Source organism: Artibeus jamaicensis, unplaced genomic scaffold (genome assembly GCF_021234435.1).
Source record: "Artibeus jamaicensis isolate MK-2021 breed Jamaican fruit bat unplaced genomic scaffold, CSHL_Jam_final contig_585, whole genome shotgun sequence".
Taxonomy (NCBI): Eukaryota; Metazoa; Chordata; class Mammalia; order Chiroptera; family Phyllostomidae; genus Artibeus; species Artibeus jamaicensis.
In genome coordinates, this window is record NW_026521894.1 from 7,748,308 (window position 1) to 7,761,414 (window position 13,107).

Sequence of the window (13,107 nt, forward strand, 5' to 3'; positions counted from 1 at the left end):
AACTAATGAGCTTTAACTGATGTCCATACCAGACTTTCTCTGACCCAGTCAGTGAGTCCTGCAGTGGACAATGATTTGCAAGTAATGGACTTTTGAATTCCCATGATCCCTGAAGAGGCAGTAAATTCATGGTGGTGGCGTTTAGGAGACCGAAGGGTATTTTCTCAGGATCCTGTATCCTGAAACAAAGACTGAACAGCTAGGAGGAAAAAAACTATCTTTCTTTCCTCCTAGCTTACAGACTTGGTCAGTGTGTGTGTAGGAATGGGGGAAGGGGTCTCATACTGCAACATTAAATTCCTTAAAGTTAAAGCTACTTCCAGAATGTTGAGTTTGAGTTGGTTTTCTAACCTCTTCAAGTTTGCATGATACAGGGGTGAATTAATTTGAATATAACAACTGTGCATCTTAATTACAGTGGAGACAATGTAGTCCTGTGACCTTTCTACCTCATCCTGAAACAACACTTTGGGGGCATCACTTACTTTCAACCTTGTGCAACTGCCTGCACTCCTCCCATACTGACCTTCTTTCTGCCTTCTTTTCCTGCAGGGCATGATCTAAGAATTAACATTAAATTATCTGAATACAAGAAAAAAACATGCTCTATATTCTTATTCATAAAAATGAAGGAGAGATAAACTAGCTATGCACATGTAGAATTCTGTCTTGTTACCTGACTCCACAAAACTAGCAGTAGAGCAGTACAGATGGGATGGAGGGTCAACGTTGGGATGTAGGCATCTGAGGAAAGAAGCCATGAATGACATGTGATATGATACGATATACAAGTTGGGGCAAACGTAGCTTTATAATTGTTTGTATGGAGAGTAATACAGTAATTAATAAATAATAATAGAAGAATAAACTCTGTGTTTCCCATATTTACAACTATATGACATAAATATAAAAATATGCATACAAATAAATATATACTGTAGTGATAAATCCAAGATGTTCAGATCATTGACTTTTCTAGTCATCAGAACTTATGGCTCCAAGCTGCCGGACAGGTGTGCTGGTCACACCCTTACAACAGGTGTGTACGTCCAGTTCTGCAGCTTTGAGCAGCGGCCCTACACTTGTAGAACCCTAACACCCAATTTGACCGTACCTCCTTTTTTTCACTGTTACACCTTTTATTTTATTTTATTTTCAATTACAGTTTATATTTAATGTTATTCTGTATTAGTTCCAGGTGTACAGTATAGTGGTTAGACAGTCATGTACTTTACAAAGTGATTCCCCCAATATTTCTAGTACCCACCCAGCACCATACATAGTTATTACCATATTATTGACTGTATTCCCTATGCTGTACTTTACATCCCTGTGACTATTTTGTAATTGCCAATTTGTACTTATTCCCTTCAGCTTTTTTCATCCCCCTCCCTTTTGGCAACTGTCAGTTTGTTCTCTGTATCTATGAGTCTGTTTCTATTTTGTTTGTTAGTTTATTTTGTTCTTTAGATTCCACATGTAAGTGAAATCATTTGGTATTTGTCTTTCTCTGTCTGACTTATTTCACTTAGCATAATGTCCTCTAGGTCCATCCACGCTGTCACAAAAGGTAAGATTTCATTCCTTTTTATGGCCAAGTAATAATCCATTGTGTATATGTACCACAGCTTTTTTTCTCCTGTGGTACTCATCTATCAATGAACATATGGGTTGCTTCCGTGTCTCGACTATTGTACATAATGCTGTCAGTTTGCATTAACTCTACCTTACAAATTTCAGTGGACGATGTCTGAGCATCGGTATGAGGAGGAATAGGTAGGAAGCAAAGGCTAAAAACTCTAGTTTTTAATTCTCTTCTATTTATTTGTTGGTTTATTCAACAAATATTTAGTCACTGCTTGCTGTGTACTCAGCAGGTCTGGTATTCTTAGTGAACCGACAGTCTAGTGGCAAGACAACTGGTATGAAAAATGTACAGAGACAAGCAAGTTGGGTCTCTGGAAAACAATACCTGTCCTCAACACATATTATGCTGGGTAGTGGGGTCTGAAGCTAGGTGGAATCCCAGCTCTTTCACTCACCACTTTACAACCTCTCTGACTGTAAAATGTAGTATAACAGTATCAACCTCAATAGGCACCTGTGGTGATTAAATGAGATAACTTATGTGGAAGCGACCAGCACTGTGGCTGTCACAAAACACTTAATTATAGGTCCAATTTTGCTCCTCAAGGAGCAAAGCACAGTTACAGTGTGCAGGGTTCTCATAACATTGAGCGGCATCATGAAGGTACTAGATAGAACACAGAATATTACCTTCATCTTCCATAAACATACTGCTGTCGGTTTGAATCCGGAGTCATAAATCCTACTCTAGTTGTTGCTCTTTAATCATGTAATGGATCCAGAGAGAAGCAGCAGGCACAGGTAGCGTGACAGGGCACTTGTCACCTGAGGACGAGATGAAGGTTGGGACTCTTCAGGACAAAGCGTAGAGGCCCAAACAGGTACGTGACAAGTAATTCAACGTAATTTGATAGATACAGAGGTGACGCTGGGTGCTTTCCTGGGTGGTTAGGGTAAAAAGAATAAATGGGTATTAAAAAGATAAGAGAAGCCCAGGAAGACAGAAATGCCCTGATAGTGGCATGAAGAACTGGCCAGTTAAATTGGAACTGGCCCCTTGAAGTGGACAGCTAGTCTTTATTTTTATTTTTTAGTAGTTTATTGATTTTTGAGAGAGAGGAAGGGAGAGAAGCATCAGTGTAAAAGAGAAACATTGGTTGGTTTCCTCCCCTATGTACTCTGACTGGGGGTCGTGCCTGGATCGAACTTGCGTGCCTCCAAGGTATGTGCCCTGACCGGGAATCGAATCCCTAGTCTTTTTATGGACTGGACAACGCTCTGACCAACTGAGCCACCTGGCCAGCATGAGAGCTGGACTTTCTACAGTACCTTTTGTAGAATGATTAATTGGTAAGACAGCACTTGCTGTGATCTGAACTAGCATGGGAACTACACATCCTTAGTGCTACTTTGACAGCTTATTTTTTCCCTTCTGTTCTGATTGTGTGTTTTGTGAGCATAAATGGCCAGGAAGGTTACGATTCTCAATTCAAAACAGAGAGAAAAGACTGTCTTTTATTCTAGATTGGGCAATCTCAGCCACAGCCATTCAAAGAGTTAAATGGGCTGTTTATCTAGTTTGGCTTTCAGGCAGGGGCCATTATTTTGCTACTGCTCTTTGAGTTCTAGAGATTTGTTGTGCTGTTGCTTGCTTTAGTGTATCACTTTCCTTATCTGAGCTTCCCTCCCCTCAGACTTCCTTCTATGGTTTAACTTTACTACTCTCAAAGGAACACATTTTTCCGTACACCTGCTTGCTTTTTCTAATCCCTGCTCTTTCCTGAAGCTTGGCTGTCAGCTGAACCAAAGAGCAGCTTTGATGTCAGCAGAAAGGCTCTCAAAAAACAATCTTGTTAAAAGATCAACAGGGAGAGGAGCCAGGCCCTGGACGGAAAAGCTGCTGGGGCAGCCATTGACCAGGGGTTTTGCTTTTTTTCCTCTACTCCTCCCTGGTGGAGAACTCACAATCGGTGTCCTAAAGATTTCCCTAGATGATGAGCCCTAAGACATCTGTAGCTGGAAGTATCAGCTTTCTGCAGCAGAGAAACAAAGGGGCAATACTTTCCTGAGTTTTTCTTGGGACTTTAACATTTTGAAAAGGTCCTTGCATGGACAGACTGATCCAGCTTCCATTGTGGTATTAACCCAATGTTTAAGCTCTGACTGGGGATCCAATTTTCACACTATGCACCCCATTTGTGCTTTTCTGTGTGTGTTTGGCTGCTGAGCAATATGAAACAAAAAGGTGTTTGGATTCCTGTGTGAGATGAAAACTTTATGCTGCTTTGATCTCTCATAATTCAAGCAACAGTCCACGTTTACAGGATTTGGTGTAATTGAACAATTTGTTCTAGGGTTCACTGATGACTAAACCAGGAAAACTAGCATAAGGGTGGGGGATTTGGAGAATATTTGGCAAGAGGTCCTTGAAACCAAGAGCAGAGGATTGATAGTGATCAGGATGCTTAGCTGCCTAGAAGTAAGAATAAGGTGAAATGGGTGGGTCGGTACAGGAAGATCAGCTGTGAAAGAACAGTATGTGTACAGAAGCCTAGGAAGTAATGAAAGTGGAGGGAAAAATGTGAGTGAGGAGACAAAAAAGAAGGGTGAAAACATCAAAAACAGGGTACATCAAAAATTGATACCCTTCGCAAGAGAAGCGGAAACTATTTTGAGAAATATTTGATATTTTTCTGTCAAGGAAATGAAAGCTGTAATTCATGTTTTATGGCTTCAGAGACTTGTTTACTTTCAAAATTTATCAATTGTTTTTGAATGATCAATCTCCTTTTTAATTGACAAAGTAATTTTAAGCTTGTATCAATCTCATTGCTTATAAATGGGGTTAATAATACCAGAGGCAGTGAAATAGAAAATTAGGAGGACATGGGCTTTAGAATTGAAGTGTAATTTCCCATCCCAGTTCAACAAATCCAGTCTTCCAAGTTCAATGTCATCTCTGTGAATGAGAAAGACATCTATACGCTGCAGTGTTGTGAGGATTAGCAATAAAAACTGCAGATAGTATGAGCTCCACACAAAGCATCTGCTGTTATTTTTTGTTATTGTTATTATTTCACCAGAAGACAGGGAGTTTGATGTTTTAAGATCCTTTTCAGTTTTACGAGATTTCTCAGTGATTTAAATCTCATGTAGGATTAATGAGTCTTTTGATCAAACATTTTAGATCAGAATATGTCTTCAGGATAATCTCATCTTTGTCCATATTTTAAAACTGTTCATAACAAACCATCCCAAAGCTTAAAAGACTCCTGTCCAAAGGCTCACAATTTTTGGGGACAGCCATTTGGGTTGGGCTCAGCTGGGTGGTTCTCCTGCTCTCACCCGTGATCATTCACTTGGCTCCAGGTCTGAGGGCTTGACTGCATCTGGTCTGAGATGGCTTCACTAGCCTGTCTGGCAGTTGGTGACATGTTCTACTGGGCCTTTCTCTGAACGTGATCTCGCGTTCCAGGGAGCCAGCCTTAGCTTTTTAATATAGCAGTATTAAGGAAGGAGAGAGGAGAAGCTGCAAGGCCTCAAGTTTCACTTTGTTGTTTTCAACTGGCCTAAGCAAGTACAAGGCCAGCCCAGATTCGAGGGGCAGGAAAAGTGACAAAGTCACACTGAAAAAGAGTGTGCCTCAGAGATGAGAGGAATTCTGGAGGTCCACTTTTGTAAACAGTGTTCTACCTCATCTAATCCTCTTTAACAAACAGAAAAAATAAAGCCAAGAAAGCTGTATTTTGGCCAAGATCATCCAGCGAGCCCCTGGCCCTCATCTACTGCTCTACCACCTGATGGCAATGCAAGAATGGGCTGGGATGTGATCACAGAAAGCAGAAAAATGGGGCCAGAAAATGGGGATAAATGGACAACTATCATTCGCTGAACACATTTTAAATGGGTAGCACATGATTGATTAGCGATGGAAATAAAGATGAGGACAAACACCTACTCAGAATAAAGGTGAACAAAAAAAATTGAGTAGCAAAAATCAACAAGAGCATAGCTGGGGAAAATAAAGAAGGGGGTGGGGGTTTAATTCATCACTCCCAGATGGAAAATAAAGAAAAGGCAAATTTAACTCAGGAGGAAGAACTTCAGAAGACAGACTTATTCAGGAGATGCTAGGAAGTAATCCAAGTCAGCATACAACAGACTAATTCCTGTGGATGAACAAAGACCATTTGGGGTTGGAGCAGGGGGCTGAGACTATATGGCCCAGCAAGAAAAAACTTGATTTAACTTAGTCAAGTTAACCAGCCTGGGGGCAGAACAAATTACAAGTATAGACAACAGTCCCTCATGATAATGTTGAGTCAAGCTGAACTAATGAAACAAACAAGCCGTATGCTTGAAATATATCTCTGTGTATGTCATTTGTAATCCTGAGGTGCTTCTCATTGGCATAAAGTGGATTGTCTGTTCTAAATGGCTGGCTAAGTATATAACAAACTAATACAGATGAGAAAGAATCTGTGCAGGGTAGCAATGACCTTTGTTTAGTTCCACTTGCAAGCAAATGTTATCTCTGTCACACTAAAGCCAGGGACTTAAAAATGCTGGCTTCTTAAGTTTCACATATCAGGACACCTTACTTCCTGTTCAGATTTTTTTTCTTTGCTAGTGTTGAACTAATTTGATATTTTATTTCTAAGTAAATGACTGAGTCTAAACCACTGGTTTTATAATTATGCTCCTTTTACTACAGAAGCTCATTTAACCATTATAAAAGTATAGACTGTTTTGTAGTGCAAGGATTCTGGAGTGTATAAGATTAAGCACTTGTGTTATAAGTACACAAAGAGTTTAGACGTTTATGTCATTCCTAGTTTCCCTTTCTGGATTATCCGCACTTAGAAGGCTACAACTATTTATATTTTGCTTCATTCATAATAGGTAAACACAATGCCATGTTTTAACTACTGTACACTTGAATGTTCTGGCTGTACATATTCCCCCACTTTCATCCTTGAAATACTTCTTTTATAAAATCTGCTGAATTTCTTCAAAATCTTGCCCTTTCGTGTACTGGCACATAACTACTGTCTGAATATAATTTCTCATTTTTTCAGGAGATAAACATTAACATATGCTTATCTACAGATCAGAGTGGTTAACCTACTCTAGTCCTAATCAGAATGAGGTTTCTATGGCCCAATATTCAAATTTAATCAGAATGCAAGTTAGTAACCTGGGAGAAATATTTTGAGCAATGAGTTCATATTTTTATTAAGTATGCCTTATTTCAGTAAAAAACTCTGAGGCAACGATTCATAAATTGATAAAATGTACAATTGCCAAAACACAAATTGTAATTGGCAAACAAACATGGGAAAATATTCAAACCTCTCTACTTAACAAAGAAATGTAGCTTTCAAAAAATTTAAAGAAAAATAGCCACTCACAATTATAAACATGGTACCTTAAAAGTATTAAATTCAGACAATAAAAGTACTCAATATCAGTCTTCCAAAGAGGCCTAATGACACACATTGCTGACATGAGTAAGATCACGACAGCCATTCTGAGAAGCATCTTGGTAGGGTGTATAAAAGAATCACAAAAAAGAGTTCTACACCAAGATGGAAGTGTAGATAGAAATGCCTTGCTTCCTTGCAAACCAAAAGAAGGATAACAACAAATTTAAAAATAATAAACAACCATAACTGCCAGAAAATCAAACTGCGTGGAAGTTGGACAACCAAGGAGTTAAAGAAACATTCATCCAGACAGGAGGGGCAGAGATGGGCAGCCAGAGGAGAAGACCAGCAGCAAGGTGGCAGACCCTGCAGGCAAGGCGGGGCTGGCTAACCAAGAAACTAAAGCCACAAAACCTCTCACTGTAAAATACGGTGGGGGTCGAGATAGCAGGAGGAACTCCCAGTCTCACAAGAGAGTTTGTTGGAAAGTGGAGCTACAGCAAAGTGAGCAAATGGCATTGTTCCCTCTCTGACCCCTCCCCCACACACGGCACCACAACACAGCTGTGTTGCTCTGCCGTGGCAAATACCTAAGGCTCTGCCCCTTACAACATAACAGGTGTACCAAGACAAAGAAATATGGCCCAAATGGAAGAATTGATCAAAACCCCAGAAAAAGAGATAGGCAACAAGGAGATAAGACAACCTATCTGATGCAGAGTTCAAAACACTGGTAATCAAGATGCTCACAGAATTGACTGAGTTCAGTCACAAAATGAAGGAAGGAATGAAGGCTACACAAAGTGAAATAAAGCAAAATGTACAGGGAACCAACAGTGAAGGAAAGGAAACCAGGACCCATATCAACAATTTGGAACAGAAGGAAGAAATAAATATTCAACCAGAAGAGAATGAAGAAAAGGAATTAAAAAAAAAATGAGAGGCTCAGGAACCTCTGGGACAACTTTAAACATTGTAACATCTGAATTATAGGGGTGCCAGAAGAAGAAAAAGAACAAAAAATTGAAAATTTCTTTGAACAAATAATGAAGAAAACTTCTCCAATTTGGTGAAGGAAATAGATTTCTAGGAAGCTCAGAGAGTCCCAAAGAAATTGGACCCAAGGTACCTTGGAACACACCAAGGTACATAATAATTTAAGTTACCCATGATTAAAGATAAGGAGAGAATCTTAAAATCAGCACGAGAAAAGGAAACAGTTACCTACAAAGGAGTTGCCATAAGACTATCAGCTGATTTCTCAAAGAAACCTTGAGAAAGCAAAAAAAAGGCTGGAAAGAAGTATTTGAAATCATGAAAGGCAAGGACCCACATCCAAGATTACTCTATCCAGCAAAGCTTTCATTTAGAATGGAAGGGCAGATAAAGTACTTCTCAGATAAGGTCAAGTTAAAGGGGTTCATCAGCACCAAGCCCTTATTATATGAAATGGTAAAGGGACTTATCTAAGAAATAGAAGAAGATAGACTTTCGCCAAGATGGAGGTGTAGGTGGAAGCACTGTGCCTTCTCACACAACCAAGTTTAATAACAATAAAGTTTTAGCAACAAAAACACAGCCAAACCACAGAAAATTGAACTATATGGAAGTCTGACAACAACGAACCCTTCAGCCAAACCGGTAAGAGGGGCAGAGCCAGCAGCAGAGCAGGGTCAGGCAGGAAAGATCCACCAGACAGACCCGGGAGCACAACCCAGGCACGCCGGCAGCCATTGGTGGATCCCAGGTGTGGAGTAGTGGGCGGACCCACTGAGGGCTGACCACAGTCACACATTCGCACACAAATAAACTGGTAAAGGAGCGAGCAGTGAGACAGACTGTGCAGGCCCCAGTGGCAGGAAGCAGCAGAGGGGACCGCCATTGTCCCTCTCTGACCCCGCCCTCACATACAGCTTCACAAACCAGCCACCTGGGTGGCCCTGCCCTGGTGAACATCTAAGGCTCCTCTCCTCATAGGTAACAGGCACAAACAGATCAAAACATGGCTCAAGAACAACTCAGAGCCCCAGAGCCAATAAATCTAAGTGATGAAGAAATAGCCAAACTTTTAGATGCACAGTTCAAAACACTGGTGATCAGGATGCTCACAGAACTGGTTGATTTTAGTCACAAATTAGAGGAACATATGAGGGCTAAACTAATTGAAATGAATGGAAATGCACAGAAAACCAATAGTAATGGAAAGGAAACTAGGACTCAAATCAAAGAAGTGGACCAGAAAGAGGAAAAAAATGACCAAACAGAAAAGGATGAAGAAACAAGAATTCAAAAAAATGAGGAGAGACTTAGGAACCTCCAGGACATCTTTAAACGTTCCAACATCCAAATTATAGGGGTACCAGAAGGGGAAGAGGAACAGCCACCAGTGGAAAACTTATTTGAACAAATAATAAGATAACTTTCCCAATCTGGCAAAGGAAATAGACTTCCAGGAAATCCAGGAAGCTCAGAGAGTCCCAAAGAAGTTGGACCCAAGGAGGAACAAGGCACATCATAATTATATTAGTCAACATTAAAAGGAAGGAGAGAATTCTAGAAGCAGCAAGAGATGAGGGGACAGTCAACTACAAAGGAGTTCCCATCAGACTGTCAGCTGATTTCTCAAAAGAGACCTTACAGGCAAGAAGGGACTGGAAAGGACTATTCCATCATGAAATCCAAAGACCTACATCCAAGATTGCTCTATCCAGCAAAGCTTTCATTTAGAATGGAAGGGCAGATAAAGTGCTTCTCAGATAAGATCAAATTCAAGGAGTTCATCATCGCCAAGCCCTTATTATATGAAATTTTAAAGGGACTTACCTAAGAAAAAGAAGATAAAAAAGATGAACAGTGAAAGGACAGCAAACTCACAGTTATTAAGAACCACACCTAAAACAAAAGCAAACTAAGAGGACAGCTAGATCAGGAGTGAACCATAGAAATGAAGATCACATGGAGGGTTAGCAACAGGGGAGTGGGAGAAGGAGAATGGGGGAGAAGGTACATAGAATAACTAGCATAGATGGTGGGTAGAAAATAGATAGGGGGGAGGGCAAGAATAGTATGGGAAATATAGAATCTAAAGAACTTGAGACACGTGGTCATAAACTAAAGGGAGGGAATGGTGGGGGAGGGGTGTGCAGGGTGGAGGGGAATGAAGGGGGGGAATAGAACAACTGTAATGGCATAATCAATAAAATATATTTTAAAAAAAGAAATAGAAGATAAAAACTATGACCAGTAAAATGACAATAAATTCACAACTATCAACAACTGAACCTAAAAAACAAAAACAAGCCAAGCAAACAACTAGAACAGGAACAGAATCACAGAAATGAAGATTAAATGGAGGGTTATCAGGAGGGAGAGAATGGGGGAAAGGTCAGGAATAAGAAGCATAAATGTTAGATACAAAATAGACGGGGAGGTTAAGAATAGAAAATGGAGAATTCAAAGAACTTATATGCACAACCTAAGGACATGAACTAAAGGTGGGGGGAATGCTGGAGGATGGGGCATGTAGGGTGGAGAAGGGGTAGTGGGGAAAAAAACTGGGACAACTATAATAGCCTAATCAATAAAATATACTTTATAAAGAAAATCACAAAAGTATTTTGACTTTTTGACCCAATGATTCTACTTCAGTGTCTGTCAGAGGAACTATAAAAATGGAAAATGCACACTGATATTTCTTACAGCAGTATTTATAAGGGGAAAATTTCAATGGCCTATGCCAAAGGAATAATAAATAAATTATGGAAAATATACCAGTTTGGATATTATGCAAATATTTAATGGTTAATCAAAAAATGAGTAATGTTAAAAGTGTTTATATATAACGTTGGGTTTTTGAGATTATATAAGCATTGTGCCTGCGAATGGCATCTATGCATCCATGTAAGTCAGAAATCTAGGAGTCTTCCTTGACATGTCTCTGTCCCTCACCCTGCAAATTCACATCATTGCTTGGTGGACACTTGGGGGTTAGTTTTATCCACTTAGTAGATCTGAATGCTTTCTACTTTTCTTCAGCTTCATCAATACCATCCTGCTTCAAGCAAACACCTTTCTCCCAGACTCTATAAGTACCCTCACTACTCTCCCGTACCTCTCTGAAGTTTACTCTCCACCTGCAGCTAAGATGATCTTTTAAAATGCAGATCTGATGTGTCATGCCCTGGCAAGTCATCGGTGCTTTGTCATTGCTCCAGGACCAAGTGCCAAACTGTTTCATCCAACCCCAAACACTGAATGACCTGGCAGCCAGCTGCCTCGTCCTCTCCCCTTCAGTTTGTATTCTCCTTGGCCACCCTGTAGCCAGGTGGGCTTCCTTTCAGTGCCTCGTGTCTTTCACAGAGCACCTGCTCCACAGATGCTACCCTTCTGCTTAGAAAATGCTCTCCTCTGCCCACGGCTCCTTTGCCTCATCCCTCATCCTTCAACCTTCAACCTTCAGGCCATTTGTCATCTTCACAGCGAAATCTCTGCTGCTGACTCAGACTAGGTCCTCTTGTTATATGCTTTCATAGCATCTATTTGCTTTTTTATTTTTTGTTGCTCCCATTCTACCCTACCAGAATATAAATTCCATGGGGGCAAGGACTTGTCTTGTTCACTGCTCTTTACCCAGAGTTCATCATGTGTTGAATGAGTGAGTCATACTTACCAGTCTCTGTTACCTTACATCCATATCATTACTGGACTCATTATTGTCTGGCTCTCCCATTAGACTATAATCTCTCTTCCATAGAAACTATATCTGCTCTGCTCACCATTGTATCTCTGTATCCTCACCATAGGAGGCCTTCCACAAGTGTACATCGAATAAGATTTATTACAACCATGTGAAAACCCATGTCCTGGATTGTCACTGTAAGCATTTTACCCATAAAGATCTTGGCTGCAAACGTTTTCACCAAACAGCTAAATGCCTAGAAGGCAATTTTGCGGTGAAAGAACAAAACATAAAAGAGGAATATTAAAAAGAACATGATGACGCATGTAAAATTAGTAATAAAACTAAAAAGACTGTACTGTGAAAAGTGAAAGTACACTGTCTGCAACATTTAGGGTGTATATTTATAACTGAGCTTTGTATCGTGTTGTGAAAAGCCACATGGATACAATCTAATGTTATAGTCTATCTAATGCTGAAACAAACTGTTCTGTCTAAAGAGCTGCAGAACCAACTCAATGCCCTGGAGGACTGATGTGAGGTAGTAACTGTCCCTTTCATAGTTGCCATAGCTTGGCTGACGATTGGTTTTGTTGGGTGGGAAGGATGACTGAGCTCAGTGAGGGATTTGCAAACTGAGATGTTATTATTTTCTAGTATAGCGTACAATCTGGTTTTACTATAGTTTTATACTCTGGCTTTATGCATAGATGTTATCATCCACTATTTTTAAGATGACCATGTCTACTTCTCACTGTAGAGACCATTATGAAGTTTAAGATTTATATCCAATATAATCTGAAATGGGGGTACTGCAAGAACTGTCAATGGAGAAATGAAACCCAATTGACAACCAGGTTAAATATATTAAGTCTACCAAACTGTCAACTAGCTCTTCCTTTTTAATTTTTTTATTGATGTTCAAATACAGTGGTCTCCATTTTCCCACCACCACTTTCCCCCAACCTACCTACGCCCACTTCCCACTCTCAATCCCACATCCCCTTGGCTCCATCCCTGGGTTCTGAATGTGAGGGTGTGATAATTTGGGAGGCCTTCACGAAGTCCTGGACGTGTACAAAGGTGGGACATTGAAAAATTAGGTGATAATTAGTTAGAGGCATCTGCTTGTTTCTTAGTGCGTTAGTAAGGGAAGGAGCAGTAGAGTCAGGAGTGAGCAGGTGTCAGCTGCAGCAGGGGCAAAATGGGAAGCACTGCTCACTGTAAGTTACGTGGGCCGGACATAACGATTGTTGCCTCATGCTTTTCAAAATGCAAGTCTGGGCAGGATGGCCTCTGGCTTCCTTCTCAATTATTTTATAAAATGACAGTATCATAGCCCCGAGCAGGAAACTGAGTTGCAACCCTCTCAGTTCATTGCCTTTAACTCCAAATTTGCCACTCTGCAGCTGTTTT

At 40.3% G+C, this 13,107-nt stretch overlaps 1 protein-coding gene across 5 annotated transcripts in view; it reads left to right on the forward strand.

The window, feature by feature from the left end:
- EXPH5 (exophilin 5) overlaps window positions 1-13,107 on the forward strand; it is an 85,307-nt gene that overhangs the window by 38,881 nt on the left and 33,319 nt on the right. The window contains exon 1 of one of the 5 annotated variants that reach the window (XM_037158850.2): window positions 905-5,556. The exons of 3 other annotated variants lie outside the window; for them this stretch is intronic. The gene's annotated coding sequence lies outside the window, so the exon portion shown is untranslated. Of the gene's footprint in view, window positions 1-904; window positions 5,557-10,896; window positions 11,889-13,107 lie in introns of those variants that run through there. One more of the 5 variants, XM_037158852.2, reaches the window with a different exon arrangement.